General features: G+C 35.8%; 1 long non-coding RNA gene across 1 annotated transcript in view; it reads right to left on the reverse strand.

Moving 5' to 3' along the window:
- Window positions 1-9,094: 9,094 nt before the first annotated feature.
- LOC121110281 overlaps window positions 9,095-17,794 on the reverse strand; it is a 43,866-nt gene continuing 35,166 nt past the window's right edge. Inside the window, exon 4 of the long non-coding RNA XR_006938810.1 lies at window positions 9,095-9,268. This is a non-coding gene — a long non-coding RNA (uncharacterized LOC121110281). The remainder of the gene's footprint in view (window positions 9,269-17,794) is intronic.

Here is a 17,794-nt window from a genome sequence, read left to right on the forward strand (position 1 = left end):
TATTTTTCCTATTGCCTGTTTTCCCTTTCCCACCATTCTAATTCGTAATAGTCTCCGACCTCCCCTTCCCCATCTCCCTGATTAAGATCTGTAATAAACTAGTTGGACCAACATTTCAAACGTTGTTTCTTAATCTCTCATCAGGTATACATATATCAAAGAACCTCCTCTCCCTCCTATAAATTGTAGTGAGACACAGGGGTCCAGAAAGAATTGGCTGATGCATTTGCCAAGCCACTCCATTTTTGAAAAGTCGTGGTTGTGAGGCAAAGTCCCCAGTGACTGGAAAACTTCTCCATTTTCAAGAAATGGAGAAAGGAAGACCCGGGGAACCACAGGCCGGTGAGCCTCAACTCTGTGCCTGGGAAGAACATGGAATGGATCCTCCTGGAAGAAATGTTAAGGCAAATATGAGACGAGGAGGTGATCCAAGGCAGCCTGCGTGGCTTCACAAGAGCAGATCATGCCTGACTAGTCTGGTGGCCTTCTACAATGGAGTGATGGAATCAGGGGACACAGGGCAACTGATTTTGCCTACCTGGACTTGTGCAAGGTCTTTGACATGGTTCCACACCACATCCTTATCTCTAAAATGGAGAGACATGGATTTGAAGGCTGGATTATTAGGTGGATAATTAATTTCTTGGACAGGCATAGCCAGAAGATCAATGGATCTGTGTCAAGATAATAGTCAGTTATGAGTGGTGTTGTCCAGGAGTCTGTCTCAAGACTGGTGCTTTTCAATATCTTTATTGATGATCCAGATGGATGTACCCTCAGCAAGTTTGCTGATTACACCAGGCTGAGTGGTGCAGTTGACACAATAGAAGGAAGGGACACTATCAAGAGGGATCTGGACAGGTTTGGAAAGTGGGCCCATGGATATCTAATGAGGTTTAACAAAGCCGAATGCAAGGTGTTACACTTAGGTAGGGGCAATCTCAGATATGTGTACAGACTGGGAAAAGAATTCATTGAGAACAGCCCTGTGGAGAAGGACTTGAGTGTCCTGGTGGATGAAAAGCTGGACCAGCTTTGTGAGCCAGCAATGTATGCTTGCAGCCCAGAAGACCAACAGGATTCTGGGCTGCATCAAAAGAGCAGTGACCAGCAAGAAAAGGGAGGTGATTGTCCCTCTCTACTCTGCCCTCATGAAGCCCCATCTAAAGTACTGCATCCAGGCTTCAGCTCCCAGCACAGGAAAGGTGTGGAGCTGTTGGAGCAGGTCCAGGGGATAAAATCATAATGATTCTGTGATGATGATTCAAGTTCTCTTGAACCTTTGACTTATCACGATATGCTGTGAAATCTGCTTGGTGAGAAGGAAAGGGGATTCTTATCTAGAAGATTCTCTGAGTATGATTCATGGTATCAATCTATTAACAACAACAAAAAAAGTTTTCCTTTGGTGACCAGTGCAAAAAACAAGGAAGGGAGGGAATTCCAGTAAAGACACTGGTGAGGCCACACGTGCAGTGCTGTGTCCACTTCTGTGTTCCCCTGTAGAAGAGAGACATGAACATAATGGAAATAGTCCAGTGAAGGGTCATGAACATGATCAAGGGACAGGAGCATCTCTCCTAGGAGGAAAGACTGAGGGAACTGGGACTTTTCACTTTGGAGAGGAGAAGGCTTAGGGGGTATCTTATCAATGTGTATATAGACATGTAGGGAGGATTCAAAGAGGATAGAGCCAATCTCTTTTCAGTGGTGCCAGCTGCCGGAACAAGAGGCATTGGGTCCAAACTGGAACTTGGGAGGTTCCATCTGAACATCAGGAAACACTTCTGTACCATGCAGGTTGAAACTGTTCTTCAAATATAATTCCAAGTTGTAAATAGTTTTAATTACTGTGAAAATTCATCTGGGTAAAATTTGTTGAAATCGCATCTCGCAGATCCAGTGATACTGATCGAGGTTCAGAAACCTTATGAAACGTTAAACTGGTAAGGAGTCTCTGCAGCCTTGAATGAAGTGTACTACACAAAAAGAATGCATTATAATTGTTAAACAATTTAATGAGGTACTATAAATATTGCAATGGCTGCCCAAGCGAAGCATCATTCTTTCCCCTTCCAGGCTCACTTCTTTCTTAAAAGGCAGATTCCATAGCTTAAATTTGTCCAAATTAGAATCTTTAATTACATTAGTGTATAAGGTAAAACTGCTTATGAGTGCATCCTCCAAACTAATCTTGGTGCAAAATACTTCTTGTGAAACAACTTAAAAGATGTAGGAAACTCAGTGAGTTCATATGGTTGATCTCAAAGTTAGTAACATCAAACTGATCCTAATAAACAATGAACTGCTTCTTGATGAATCAACTTAATTTGGTACAGAGGACTTTCCGTAGTAAACTGATGGAAATAAATTAGTGAGCTCACCATGCACTCCATACCATTCCATGTATGTAATATATGTACATACAGTATATTGACATCAGTTTCCTAAGCACCACTGGCAATCACAGCAGAAATAGATAAGCATATATTCATTTATTTTAAATGAAACTAAATTCTAATTTGTCTTGATTTTTTTCTCCTTTCAGGGACAAAAATAGTGAGGGATTAAACGTATGCCAGGAACCCTGTACCAAGCATCTGGCAAATTTATGGGTTCTTGCATCCATTTTCCAGTGCTACAGTCCCAGAGGTGCATGAAATGAGAAGAAACATTTGTTGTAGTTCCACAGAGAGTTTGTAATTTCATAACTCTTATTTAAGATACTTCCATGTAAAAAAATAAAAGACTTGTAACCATGTTTACACTAGTTCCTTACAACGACAGGCATCCAGAATTTGAAATGACACTGTATATGTTTAGCGGGGAGCAATCCTTCATTAATGAGAACTAGGTGAAGCACAGTGATTTTCTATTTTTATCCACTTTTCTTTTACACTCTAGTTACTATTTTAACAAGAGTAGGTAAATGTAAGGACAAACAATGCTGAATAGCAACTGCAGACGTAAAATGATCTGTTTTCAGCAATCTTGAAAAAGTGGGTTGTTTTTTCAGTATCATATGAAAGTCTTTTCAAAGATTTTTCCACATTGTGCTTGTTTGCTAAATACACCATTATACCACTGACTTCAAACCTTAAACTCGATCTGCGTAAGACTTGTCTATTCATAGGGAAAAAAAAAAAGAGGGGAAAAAAAAGATGTAAAAAAAGATTTAAAAGATTACTAACTTCCATATTCCATTCCACTTTCAATATAAGATTGTTCTATTAACTGTATTCTCTAATGGTCTGGTCAGCCTACCATTAAATTATTCAAATCAGGATAAGGGACCTGATTCTCATCTGGCAGATGTCAGTATAGTTTCATTGATTTAAATAGGGCTATACCAATTTACATCTCCCATGAATCATGCTTATCATTACAATCAGAATGATTAAATGATTAGTTTCCTAGTATATTAGCATAAATTGGTAATAACTAATGAGTGCTCATAATTCTCTGCCTTTTTATGAAGCCCTTTTTCAAGCATAGGAGCATTCACCTGGTAGAAGGTGGGAAAAAAAAAAAAAAGTAACCTGAGGACAGATGCTCCACACAAAACTTACTTTGCAGCAAAGGTAATAAACTAAAGATGTGCTATGAAATTTGAGAGATAAATCATTGATTCAAAACTTTTGTCCATAAAATGAGTTCACAGAACTGTAGAATCACAGAATATCCCAAGCTGGAAGGGACCCAGAAGGATCACCAAGCCCAATTCCTGGATCCACACAGCAGCACCCAAAATAAGTGCTTATGTCTGAGAGCACTGTCCGGATGATCCTTGAGCTATGGCAGCTCAGGGCCATGACCACTGCCCTGGGGAACCTGTTCCATGACCACCACTCTCTGGTGAAAAACCTGTTCCTAACTCACAACCCGATCCTCCCCTGACACAGCTCCATGCCATTCCCTTGGGCCCTGTCTCTGTCCAGAGAGCAGAGCTCAGCACTGACCCTCCACTACCTGTGAGGAGCTGCAGCTGCCATGAGGCCTCCCCTCAGCTCCTCTGCTCTGGGCTGAGCAAACCATGAGACCTCAGCAGCTCCTCATATGTCTTGCCCTCTAGACCCTACCCCATCTTCTCAGCCCTCCTTTGAATGCTCTCTAATAGTTTTATGTCCTTCCTAAATTGTGCCCAAAACTGCACACAGAATTATGGTGATCATAGAATCATAGAATCATAGAATTGCTCAGGTTGGAAAAGACCTTAATGATCATCAAGTCCAACTTCAACCTAACCGTACTATCCTAACTCTAACAACCCGCGCTAAATCATGTCCCTGAGCACCACATCCAAACGGTTTTTAAACACATCCAAGGGATGGTGACTCAACCACCTCCCTGGGGAGCCTATTCCAGTGCTTAACAACCCTTTCTGTAAAGAAGTTTTACTGATATCCAACCTTAACTTACCCTGGTGCAATTTGAGGCCATGATGTAAGATGACCATGATATCAGATGATGTAAGTTAACATATATCCTTGGAAAGAATATGTTAAGCCAGGGCCCAGGACAGCTAGAGGCATTTCTTTAGTTGTATACTTCAACTACCAGAGTATCTAAGTGACACATTGTAAGATCAGATAGTCAGAAACAAGTTATATCTGCTCTGCCTACAGCTTGCAAAATAGCCAAAGCAGTTTAATAAAGAATAAACAGACTATGGAAAACAGAATTAGAGCTGGTAATGAAATCATTTAAAATTGCTTTGAATTCAAAAAGAAAAAAAAAAAAAGGAAGAGATCAAAACAGAGAGAGAACAAGAGGGAAAGAGAAAGAACATGAAACTAACCTTACAGTCAAAATGTCATTCAAGTACCTTGTTTTCATTCCCAGAGTACATTTATTAAACCTACTTTTATTACAAGTGGGGTTTGCTGCCCAGCGTGACTTCACCTCCTATATATATATATATGTACATACAGACACACTATCAATTTTTCTGTCCTGATCAGAATAATTCATTTCAAATCCTCTGTTCTTTTTATTTTTTTTTTTTTAATCCAAGAACTCTGTGGAATTTCTATACAAATTTAAGAATATCAAGACCTTGAACTTCACCACAACTGATCCCAAGTAGTTTTTATTGTCAAGAAAAAAATCTTACATAGGAAGCTTTGTTGTTTTCATATATTTGGGTAAGTGTGTGGTTGTGTGCTGCAAGCACAGTCTCTTATAAGCATTGTACATACATACATATATTTTTATATATTTATTCATCAAACTGTTCAAAACTGATCCAGAAATTAAACATTTTTTTTCAGCAATTAATGCATCAGTAAACTTGATTTCCTCCACAGCCCAGATTTCACTTTGAGATTCAAATTCACCAGAGTTCTTATGAATCCAAATTAAAAACAACAACAAAAAGAAAGAAGAACTTCATGTGTTTCTTTTGTCCTACTTCTCTAAAATAATTGAAACTTGGCTGTTACTTTAAACTCTCAGTTAAAGGAGCTGTCAGTTAAAACTATTTTTCCATGCACCATTAAATGGATAAAGTACAGCCTGGTTTTAGGTGTAGCTTTCCCAGCATTTCCTTGCATTTTTGTGTCTTCTACTAGGAGCAAAATGTGAAACAGCATACAGGATTTTGGAGGGTTGGATGTCTGAGATCAAATCCATGATTTTTTTTCTCTGCTTTCCTATGAATGTCTCACCTAGTTTAATTACTACTGGTATTTGCTACTTGGGTACATTTACATACAAATATTTCTTCTATGCTCCCTTCGAAGTCAATGGGAAGTTTTCAGTTGACTTCACTGATGTAAGGATGAGGCATTATGCAGCCAAAAAAAGCGTTCTTGATGACCCACAGTTGGTGTGCATGTGCTCCCTTTTCAAGTTTTACTCCTTTACCATCTTTCTCCCTCTGAGACTAGAGAAATGCAATAAAGTGCGTATCTTCTCCACAACCTCTGTCTTACAGAGCGAGGAAGGAAACAAGAGAATGAAACTGAAGTGTTCGGCACTATATTTCTGGCACCTAGCAGAACAATAAAAATCCTTTTTACAGTATAGAAACAAGACTCACGTATTCTACATTACAATAGAGAAAAATAAGGGGATTGAACTGACTCAAAATATAGCTGTCTCATTTGACTCTAAGGTATACTTCTAATATATACAAATAGTAATATCTGCTGTATTCTGTAATATTTAGTGAATGCAATTCTATGATCTAAGCTATTCTTTGCAAAATATTTTGGTTAGGTTAGAGCTGGTGAGACTCTCCTACGTTCTGAGGGTATCTGCACAGTATCTAATGAGTATCTTAATTCCAGGAACTTTGTCACTGGTTTGAAATTTTAGAGAAATTATGGCAATACTTTAAGTTCATAAAGATCTCATAAACGTAAGTGTTTACATTTAGAAATTTTTGGTACAGAATTTGAAATAAAATAGTATTGGCAACCAATGTCAAGAGTTTAACATTTTGGATTCTGCATACTACATATCATTCAAGGGTTACACAAGGAAGAAGTGCATTCCAGTTTCATACCTAACCGGTATCCTTTTCCATAGTTACAGTTTTCCTGCTGTGCTGCCAAGCATCTGCATATTAATAAGTAACGGCATTTAATGAGAGGAAGCACTCCAAAGTAACACACTTAACTCACTGTCTTTATTCACTGTATCACAGTAAAAATGTACGTTTATGCCAAAGGGAAGTTATGCCTTTAAACTGCAACTATAAATTGCAACTAACATGCTGAAGCAAGGATGTCACAGTTACACATAATTACCATTTCTACAGAAACCTGTTTCCTGTGGTGACAGTAACATATTTAAAATATACCATTTTCAGTCTTTGATGTCACTTTTCTCATACAAAACTGTGGTCTTTTTCACTAAGAGTCCCATTCAATAGCCAGTCTTAACCAGTAAAGCACTTAAGCATATGCTTCGATCCCATTTATTTCAAAAGAACTTAGGCACATGATTATGATTTTTTTCTGAAAAGGGATTGAACTTAAGTATATGTTTCAAGTGCTTTTTCATGCTGAAACCTAAAATAGGAGTATAAGTCCTAACTGCAATATTACTCATACTCCCTATTACCCAGGATTTTTGGTAGCAACAAGTTTTATCAAGTTTTATAGATTTATTTTTCCAAGTAATATTTTAGTATCATCTTGCCTTATCATATAGCACATGCTGTAAGCTTATTACCAGCCAACAAAAAGTTCGGAAAAGATATTAATCATATTTGAATCTTTAACACTGTACCAGTGCTCATCATGGTTTAAAGACCTTAAGCTTTAAATACCACAGAACTTTTTTTTCTTTTTGTATTTGAAATGAGGATGCTGAGAAAGGTAACTGCTGCTTATACAACAGGCTGTAAACCAGAAATTCACAGACAAGACATGAGAAAAACCCCTTATGTCTCCTGCATTTCTCTTTCCATCCTTTGCTTTTTCTGATACACAAACACTGTAACAGAAATAATGTTTTCATGGATAAATATTACGGGACAAAAATACAGTGTAATTGGCTCCCTTAAACTACCAATTTTATTTCCAGCAACCTAACTATAAATAGTGCACAGATTGTATAGCAAGGGAAACCATCCCCTGCTCTCCCTCGTACTAAATACCTCTGCACTACTTAAAGCCTGGGAAAATGCTTCCAAAGTAACCCTATAATTGAAGTCACCCTTTATAGAAATATGTGTTGTCCAGTCCCTCTGTGTTTATTTCTTTATTTGTTGTTAGCTTGTTTGTTTTACCACGTTTATCACAGCAGTTTGTGGTGGTTTTAACATTTATACACTGCGTATACTAGTCACACTAAGCAGGCTGTCATCATTATTCTTCCGACAGAAAACTGGGTGCAGTTTTCCTCGGGGCCCTTCAGTGATACTCATGAATAGGGTAGACCATAATGACTGTTGAGGTATATATAATGCATTGCCTCTTCTTCATAAGCTGATTACATTTTCTCTCTTAGGATAATTTCTTACAGCTAGAGTACAGAATTGAAAATTCAGAAATGTATTTTCTATTTCTCACTGGGCCACAGACTTCCTATGTGGATCTTGAACAAATTGTTTTACTTACTCTACCTCTGCCTTTCACATCTGAAAAGTAGAGATAAAAGCAACAGGAGCACTTCAAGGCTTACTTCATTAAAATTGGCAAAGAACTTTCAGGTCAATGAATGGAGGCTGCTATAGATTAACATATTAAAAGTTCTAGTATTTTATTTGTGACCTATTTTAATTGATGCAAGATGCTTCTAAAATAGAAACACCAAGAAAATTAAACACAATCTCACTGGCATAGATGTCCAGTTTTATAGACCAGTAACTGTACCTGAAAGATATTAATGAGTTTCCTCTCTAACACACTTTAGGAATAACCTACTTCTGATGGAAAGCAAAAATGAAGCTGAATGCAGTAGAAATATATACTTCATGCTTATACACACACACACACATCACATATGGAAGAAGTGTGCACTGAAATACTAGTTAAAAGAAAGAAAAGCGTTTCTTCCTTGATTGTGTTATAAGGACATAACTGTCAAGAGCAAAGATAAATGTGGTAGAAGTGCTGTGAAAAAAGTGCTTTTAATTAAGTAATAGAAGATTTTATATAAGATCCTTTGTTTAAAATATGTCTTCATATTAATTTGCGGTAGTTAAAGTAAAATAAAATAGGTAGCATACGAAGAAAAGACATATTTGTATTTTTAAAAAATAATAAAATCTGCTTTATTCCAATGGCATTTTTCCTCAGGTTTTTTTCCTTTTAAAAATAAGAATTCCATTTTCCTGTCTGAATTCAAAATGATTGACTGGAGCACAATATTAAGTAATAAATAAAACAGTCCCAGTGCCTGAAAGACTCCTGAATAAAGAGAAAATTATTTTTGGATTTTCCTTCTGATCAGATATGAAATATTCTGAAACGCCACCTCTATAATTTGATAAAAAGCTTGATATCCCCAAATGAAAATAGGATTCAGCACTTTCATTTTTCTGTCTCTAAAGGAACCTCTAGGTAAACTGATTTAAAAAAAATGAAAATCTCAAGCATAAAGGTGGGAGTAATGAAGGAAGTTTAAATATGCGCTGACCTTTGAAATGAACTGCATTCCATGTTGTTTGGCCAAGAAGCTGGCTGTGTTGCTGTCTCCATCAATTTCCACAGCATGAAAGATGTGGGTTTTGGAGCTGCCCTGCTCTCTGGTGGATGTTGATAGGCATCGCTGCAAATACACCAGTGCTGATATTAACAGCCATATGTTCATTGCTCTGAAATATTAAGAAGAAATCCACAAGGGATAAAAGTATAAGCGTCTGCCTTTGTTGTTGTTGTTCACTATAAGAATTTACCCAGAGGTGGCTGTATTTTATTTTCCCCTTCTTTGGTTAAAAAATAAAATCCGACAATGCTTTATTTAGTAGCAATATTAAAATAAAAAGAAGAAAGCAAAAGAAGATGAATTATTTTGGGAAGCTAAGGCTATTACGCTGTTTGACAGTAACTAAAAACAGAGTAATATTATGTTACGTGATCTTATTCAGACAAACTCAAAAATAAAAATGTATACGGTGTTGCAGTTCTGGTTACATAATTATCTCCTTTTTCCACTCCTGTTTTATTATCCAAGTTTCTCTAGTTTTATTCATTAATGATTTGCTAATCTGAAGCTGTTCACTCGATTTACAGGTCAAATAGCATTCTCTCAAAATTTTCTGTTTTTGATATCAAAACAGAAGATAACTGCTTGAATAGTTCCAATAGCAACAGAAACAACTAAATGACTGTGTATCAATTCTTCATATTCTTTTTTTCATTATATATATCAGTAATATATTCTATTAGATATCAGTTTAAAGGGAATCTTTAATCCAATCATATAATGTCTAGAAAAATAAATGATAGAAAGATGACAAGGACAAGATTATACATCTGAGAAGCGCTACAGGTATCTTAGTTAGGCAATATTCATAGCTGCCTGAAAATTTATTCAGTGCATGCTAACACATAGGCACTACACTCTGGATTTAAAAATATGACAGTAGCAAGTAAAGAAATCATCCTGAGTGACACCCTGATGTTTTACCTACGATAAAACAAGGGTAGCATTTAAGTAGATGTACTATTAGTTGCAAACAGTGGTAGAAATCCAACTAACTTTTCCATTACATTTCCACTCTCTTACATATCTGTTAAGATAGGTACACTACTAGAATTAAAATATTAACTTTAAAATGGATGAGATAAAACACTTTTGCATGTTATAAGTGGTCACATTCATTTACATGCTCACAATGTGTGGAGTAATTACTATTCAAATAGTTTTTTTTTTAAATGGCAGTTAAATAGAAATTATCAGTGGGACCATACAAATAAATAGAAAAAGCCATTGTATCAATCCAATCTTTGAAGATATACATCTGTCTTACTAAGCTATGTCTTTCAATCACACCTTTCTTAGAAGACCCAGAACTAACTCAAAGCAGCCAGTGACTGCATTCTCCCCTCACCACACACACGTGCTCATGCTCGCTCACAGAGTAGGTAGCTTTTTTACATATTAAGTGCAAATTAAGGTATAACAGAAAAAAAAAAACTTCATCTCACAACTTGCAGTCTGCAATAATATAAACTAATTATCTTTAATAAGCACTGCCAGACTGGAAAAAAAATCTATGTACTTAATGTTTCTGCACAGTTAAAGATGTAACTCAGGTCTTGAATGAGATCCTACCAGCTGGACACTTCTGAAAAAGCCTAGTAAAGGGTATCACCTGGAATACCCACTAATTATGTTTGAGGTTTTCTGGATTTGAATTCCTACCTGCCTCACAGAGGTGAGGGACTTTTCAGCTGGGCAGAAGTAGCTTACATTTCTGAAGTTGCTCTTCCAATTTTAGCTATATATATGTAGTAGGGACACTACTGGCCTTCACTTGGTGTTTTTTAGAACACTGAGGATTGAGGTAGTGGGAACTGCAATTGCTTTCTTTTTCTTAGTAAGCAATCATATTACATCCCATATGAAATGAAACTCAGTAATCAGTAGAAGGGAAACCATGAAGATTATGGAAGACTAAATTTCATCTCCCACATGCAAGGAGATGAAAATTTCATCAAGTATTGTCCAGGACAGTGCATGAGGCTGAATATTTTTTGTCTCGATGTTTCTTCTGCTAGTGCTGTTCTACTCTGTATGGACTATTTATATTATGACTGTGTAGAAAATGTAAATAAATAAATGACATTACAACTCAGTCTATTCCAAACATTATTTCAACCAAGGTTATCTACTAACAATTCTAATGCGGCATAGAGCTATGTCAATTTCTTTGTCTAGTTCACTAGACTATTTAAGTTGGCAACTATCCAGGTGCACAGAGCAGTATATTGCCACTCTCTTTAGAGAATGAATTCAGGAAGTTCTCCATTCAGCCACAAACAACTTACAGCAATGTTGTTGGCCCATATTTACAGTAAGTTTAAGTTTAAGAGGTACACAGAGAAACTGGAGCTGCAGAGAAGTAAAAAAATAACCCAGTTGATAATGTAGACCCATTCTGTACAATTTGTGCTGAATTTCCAGAACAAGCAATCAAAATCACTGTACCCCTGAGCATTCTTTTAGGAAAATTAAAATACAGGTCCCTCTCTCTGAAGAGAGGTAAAGAAAGAATGCAGGAAGCAGCTGACTCCAATGTGGTACTGATAAAGAAGTTTTAGAAATACTCTTCTCCTTTGATATTTCTTGACGTTCTCTTTTCTGCTTTCCAAACTACACTGTTTTGATAGCTACTCTACTTCAGTAGAGATTTGCAGAACTTAGTCATTTTAAGCTGGCAGATAGGTTTAGCCAACTTGATTTAACCTGACTGGAGCCATTCTGCAGATGTTTGTTGTTGTTGTTGTTGTTTTCACTATCAATCAATACTTTTAAGAATAATTAAATACAGAAAAGAAAGTACATACAGAATACACAATACAAACATATCTGAGAAGTGTTGTTTTTTTTTTTTTAATGTACTAGCTGCTTATGCTAACATTCACGAAAACAGAAAAACAAAATGCTGGGAGATTAAATGAGAAACAAAATAAAAAGCAACAATCACTGAAAGATCCTATGGTTTCCACACACATGAGGAAATCTCAACCACCAATACAGAATTAGCCATATGTGACCTCAAGATGATAATTAGAAGAACATTCGATTGACAAGCTGGAGAGAAAAAACAACACAATTAATGAAACTTCTAGATATCAGAACATGGGCTCTCTTTCTTAAAACAGGTGGTATTTCTGCAAATTTTCACAGCAGAATTATACAGTTAATAATTTTCCCTTCTGCAAAAATACCACTTGACGTGATTCTTGCTCCTCAAGAAATGTATCCTGCAAATTGAAGTCTGTAGATAGACTCAAACACTTCTTCAAAAGTAAAGCCAACCATTTAACGAATATATTATAGATAGAAGTACTGATTGGATAACTTAGCAGTCATGAGGTTGAAGTAAGCCAAAGCAAGTGCAATTCATCAAGGAAAAGAAAAAGACACGTTGAGATAAAAGGGACCTAATTTTCAGACTCCAAGTAGGATTCGAAAATGTAAGGTAATAGATGTTAAAATTTGATTTTGCAGGTGAAAATAAAGCAAATATCAGTAAAAATCCACCAAGTGATTTTAGCATGCACAATAAAATCTTGTATTCACATTTTAAGTGATAGTTCAGAAGCTTTGTATTGAATTGAAAACCCCGAAGGAGACTTCCATTCCGTCCTCTGTTGAAATGTCACAGCTGATGCGGTCTTCCATATTTCAGATTAAATATCTTGGAATTCTATTTCATTCATCACAACAAGAAAATACATCAACAGAAGGCCTTTAATATACTGAAACAGCAAATAAATAGAGGTGTGGAGATGTGGTGCCCATGAAAATGTTTTCACTTCATTGTGATATTCAAAATGGTAGCAAAGAATCCATTTGTTATGGAAACAAAGCATAACTTAAAGCAAAATTTTGAATTTTAGAGCACAGGTTGTGAACCTGACAGACAAAAGCCTATTGTGAAAAACTGTTAACAAGTCCTGAAAAGATCAGTACAAATGTAGAACGTTGACCTGAAGTCTTAACTAATATGTGATTAGTTTGTACCTTTCAGACTTGTTCTGCATTATTTCTTCATGTTAACAGCTATTTACATTTACTGTACTTTGAGCACTGTATTTTGTAAAACACAATTTTGCAACAGTTAGTTAGATTTTAAAATAATAATTATCTAGGCTGAAGTAGCATTCATAAAGTTTCAATACACAGCTTGTTAATCCTACTATGAGAGAAGTGTAAAGATTTTCCAAATATCTGATTTCTATGACAATGTGAATATTAGGACAGTATAATATACTATGTATGCAGCAGCTGGAACATCTCTGTATGAGATGTTCTAAAGGTTGCCCAACCTTTACAAAAAAAGTATTAGAATATTTCTTCACCTGTACCCATTATATTTAACCTATGAGACTCACTCATATTGGACAGTTTCATCCTAATTATCAGTATCTGAAAAAAAAGACTTGTGAGAAAAGTTCTTTACATATTTTATCTATACAAAAGCTTCTGTCTTCTTTAGGGAAACATTTAGGTCTCACCCAATGGGGTACAAAAGAGGGACTGAAATTTGGTCTGGGATGAAGATTTACCCAAACTTGGACAAAAACTGTAGTTAAAATAAGATAAAGAAAAGTACATATGAGTTGAAAGCTTAAAACTTGAAAAGTTCTATCTGCACAGAGTAATGCCCATCCTGAGACTGATCCTTTATTTCTTCTATAATGAAATTTTCCTGTGTCCCATTCAATACACTGAGAGAAAAGGAATTGCAAACCTAGGGTAAGTTGCATTGAGGAGGATCTGTGTGGCTGTCACTTAGGAGAATGGACTTCCAATGATTGTTTTGGAGCATGAGTGAAACTGAACATGTGTATGAAATGCCTTGGACTGACTGAGCAGGATGACCTTTAGGACCTCAGTTAACACAAAACTAGTTGGTTCAAGTTCACACGAAGTGCAATTAGTTGAAGACAACTAGAAAAAAGTGTCAGGAAAGATAGTGAGTCTAGGAAGGTGCAACATTAGCAGAGAGACCTGTGTGATTTAAGGAGGGAAAGAAAAAGGAGAACCAAGAGAAAAACAGAGGGTTGAAGAACAGCTGATTAGGGAAACAAGTATGGCAAGGATCTACTAGTGTGCAGCTGAGATTATCTGAGCAAAGATTCTTGGGACGAGGATATTAACTCTGAAAAAGGAAAGAGAAAGGACAAATGACAATAAGGAAAAATTGATCAGGCTGTAAAGATCAAAATTCCTGTTTAACCCTCAGGCTTGTTCTTCTCCAAAACCTGAAACCAGATCTAGACTTCCACATTTTGCTGTTCCACAGGAACTGAGAAATACAATAGCAATTAAATGTATTAAATCCATCTGTTGAATAACAAGAACAGTTTAGGACTGGCAAGTTGAAGAAACTGTGAGTGCATTACTTCAAATGGATTTAAGTTTTTCCTCTGTGTGTGATGATAGTTCTACTACTGTGCAAATGAAATTCTCCAAAATGAAAAACTCAGATTTTTCTATACAACACATCTACAGTAGCAGATTAGACCTTTTTTTTTTAAGAGTCTGTAATATAGAACCATGCTCTAGCAGGAGAGTTTCTATCATTAGGTGCTGATCACATCAAAGAGTATTTTGAGTAACACTGAATCCTTTCAAGGTCAGTAGCAGATGATCATTGTGTTTTACAATTACTAGTCTTGAGAGTATTCTATGTTTTTTTATACCAGCAATTTCAATTTAAATTCTAAATAGGAATAATAAATCCTACAACAAAGAGTAGCTTCCTGAAGTTATTGCACGCTGCACAGTTCTGTTTCTGAATCATAATTTTGCTATGTAGGCACATAGACACACACACACAAAAAAAGATTATATTAATGTTTACAGTCATACAAAAAAACAGGCAGATGTGGATCCAAATTTCTTAGGGTGACTGAAGCGAAGTATGCTTTGATCATATTAGATGATAAATAACAATCATTACCACCAGAAAGATTTGCAAAGATACTGAAAAAAATAACTAAATGTGAAGCAATGGAAAGATTTCCACTTTTCTTAAGAAGCGTCTGCTTGTTTTAAGACAACTGGAAAGAAAAGAAAGACTGAAGGTTTTTCTTTTAAATTAAAAGAACTGGCTTTCTTCTTGTTCCCACAGGGAAAAAATGATCACCATTAATCGTATAGTGAGACATTCTTTAGTTTTTGAGGAAACATGGTAAAACGGCTGAACTACAAGCATCGTTTTCTGAATTATGAACAGTTCCTTTATAGGTTTTGTGTCATATGCTGACCAAGTCCAGTTTTGCACCGGTTTGTGAAACGTAACAAAATCGCAATTAAAGTTGATCTACGCGGCAAGGTACTCTGGTGATATGTCATAATGCCACAAGTTTGGATACAGTACCTTTTTTTTTTTTTTTTCATTTATTTTACTGAAGTTTTATAACACTAGAGATAGAGCCAAGATCTGAATTTATGGTGTTGTTACTCTCAGATAAAAATAAGCACCAAACCATGAGGGTGTATTCAGAAGCATCTCCTGTGAAGTCTCAGACCTGCGGAGACAAGGTTATTCTCTTGATTCTGTTGTTTGTTTGTTTTTAACAGAAGAATCAAAGAAGTGAACAGTACATAGCAATACACATCTTATTGCATTTTTACACAATATTTTGAGTGATATTTTTAACCTTTCAAATGTGTTTCAGAATTTCCCAGTTTCCATCAAAACACTAACAACTGAACCAGAAATCTAGTAAAAATCAGTTACAGCCCAGAGTCAAGCAGATTTTCAGCGGACATCACTGAGAACCAACCAACTTCAGAAATTGGCATATTCCATATATAGATTTTAATCTTGAAAACAGGGACATTTAGAATCATGTATTTTGTAGTTCTCACTGTTTTTTGTTGGAAAAAAAGAAACTGGACAATTATACATTCCTTCTCAGCTGGACTGATCTCAAAATGCTTTACAAATCATATATAACGTAATGTAGGAATAAAAAAAGAAAATATTAAAATTACAGAAGAACAGCTACCTAGGAATTTGAACTGGCAAAACAGCTCATTAAAAGACTAAACTGCTATAAAACTTCTGGAACCGAAAAGGAGGAATTGTATCTAATCAGCACATTACAGTGAATGAAGTGGTATTACACTAGCCTTGTATTCTACATTCAGAGAATTTATAAAAGACTTACTTCTAGGAAACTAAATTAAATACATGAGAGAAAAAATGACAAGCTTACAGGCATTCAAGACTTTCCTCCAATCTGAAGTGGAATTATCAGTCTTTCAAACTAAATAATAGTTGAGAACCATTGCTCTGATTTTAATTTAATCCAACTTGACAATTAAATTGACTAAAAGAAAAGATACTTCATCAGTATGGAGTGGAGAAATATTAGAAATGGAAAGAATACATTTGTTTACTCCTACAGGACAGAAAAAGAAAGAGAGAGAGATAGAAGTAATTTATTGTCTGTGCAGCATAGAAAGGTTATCCTGGGATGGCAAAAAATATAATGTGCCATAAAACCAATGTCTCTGTTCAGTCCGTGGTTTTTAGAACCCAGTAGAGTTATGAATTTTAGTTCCAGACTTATCTTTTGAAGATATTTTGTATGTTTCCCTTGAGAATCAGGGCTGAGTGGCCAGAAATGAAGTGGCTGTTCTGGTTTAAAGCAAATGTGACATAGATATTCACATTGGAATTCACAATTCAATAACATTTGTGTAGCTATCCTACTTCAAGGTTCTGTTTAATTGCCAAGAATGGTCACTCCCAAAAATAAAACTAATGTAAAGCCCCTGCTTAAGCCTTTTTCAACAGTTGGAATAGTGGAAAACAACCTTAAATCGGGTTTTAATGATATCTGAGGTGATGGAACCATTACAGCAAATGGAAAATCTGTATCTGGCATTAAGCACTTGTTGCTGTCTACTCTGACCAAAGACATAGAAAAGCCAGAAAAATTCTGGAAATAATTTTTTATCCAGCATAACTTCATTTAGCTGGCATAACTTCCTCGCCTGCTCTAAAGGAGAATCCGTATTAACCTGAAGGTCACAAAGGAAGATTCAAAACTCTTGATTTAGGAGAACATTTTCCAGCCTACGCAATAACACTGGGAATGTTGAAACAATTGTTTGAAGGCTCCAGGATTTCTTTGCTAAAGTACTGTAAGTACTGTTTCCATTCAGCAAGAATGTCAAGCTCAAGTCCTTAAAGAGACTGTCTGGTTTTTTTTAGAGAGTAAATTCCAAATCATATCTCAGATGCTCTGTATTATTTAACTACTGCATTACTAAGTGTCTTACACTTAAAACTGCCCAAATTATGCTGTTGCTCAATGCATGATACAGTAGATGATAATAAAGCATAGATGTAAACTCAGTCTTTCTATAAAAAATGTAAGGGAAAAAAAGTCTGTTAAAAAATAAACTGCTTCTTTCTTTGGAAACAACTGTACAACAGAATTGGTATCAGAGTATTATCCTGTCTGATACCTAGTATCAAATGGTTTGTTGGCTCTTCCTTTCCTCGCAGATTTAATATTATGAAAACGTGATTCTGAAATTATCGAAAAGGAAAACTATTTGATATGTACCTTTCTATCATTTATTTAATTCATTGTATCAAAATAAACTGTTCTACAAACTTTACTAGCATTAGTAAGAAAAT

The sequence above is a fragment of the Gallus gallus genome, chromosome 3 (genome assembly GCF_016699485.2).
Source record: "Gallus gallus isolate bGalGal1 chromosome 3, bGalGal1.mat.broiler.GRCg7b, whole genome shotgun sequence".
NCBI lineage: Eukaryota > Metazoa > Chordata > Aves > Galliformes > Phasianidae > Gallus > Gallus gallus.